Source organism: Rhinolophus sinicus, linkage group LG01, assembly GCF_036562045.2.
Source record: "Rhinolophus sinicus isolate RSC01 linkage group LG01, ASM3656204v1, whole genome shotgun sequence".
NCBI classification, from domain to species: Eukaryota; Metazoa; Chordata; class Mammalia; order Chiroptera; family Rhinolophidae; genus Rhinolophus; species Rhinolophus sinicus.
In genome coordinates, this window is record NC_133751.1 from 56,416,677 (window position 1) to 56,417,324 (window position 648).

A 648-nucleotide genomic window follows, 5' to 3' on the forward strand; every position below is an offset into this window, starting at 1 on the left:
TGGCATGAGAGCGAGCCCAAGTAGTGGAGGCCCGCGTTGAACGGGAAAAGGAATAAGTTGCTCTAAACTGCCTTTTTATATCTCGAGCTTACAATTATTATAGAATGTAAATCTAAATATTCCCTAGTAACTTAACTTTCCAAAGATATTTCTAAGACTATCTCAAATTTGGATAGAGTGATTGAATCAGAGAATGGTACCTTCCAGATTTGTGCGTCAGTCTTTAGCGTCCGGCGAGAAACTAGAGGAGCTGGAAACCATGGCCGTTCGTGGTCGCGGTACTAACCCCGCCTCCCGACTCTTTTCGTCAGGAGGAGGCGGAGCTTCGGGGGAGGGATGTTTCTGCCCCTAGTGCAAGGTGGCTGTCGTTGCGACCCGGCTGGCTCTTTCTTTCCGCCGGTGTCCCAAGGTATGGCCTTCCCGCTGTCAAGCCCATCAACTAAATAACTTTTTGTGTACTTAGTCTTCCAGAGTTGCGAAGTGGAGAGAAAAACCTTGCCTGGTTGGGAGTTCGGAATGGAAGGATGAGTAATGTTTCCAGAGTTTGGCAAGGATGCAGGGAAAGCCATCAGGCTCAGACTTAAAAGCTTAATTTCAAATAGAAATTATACGAGGATTTTCGACACCGCGGGATGTCGGTGCCTTGTT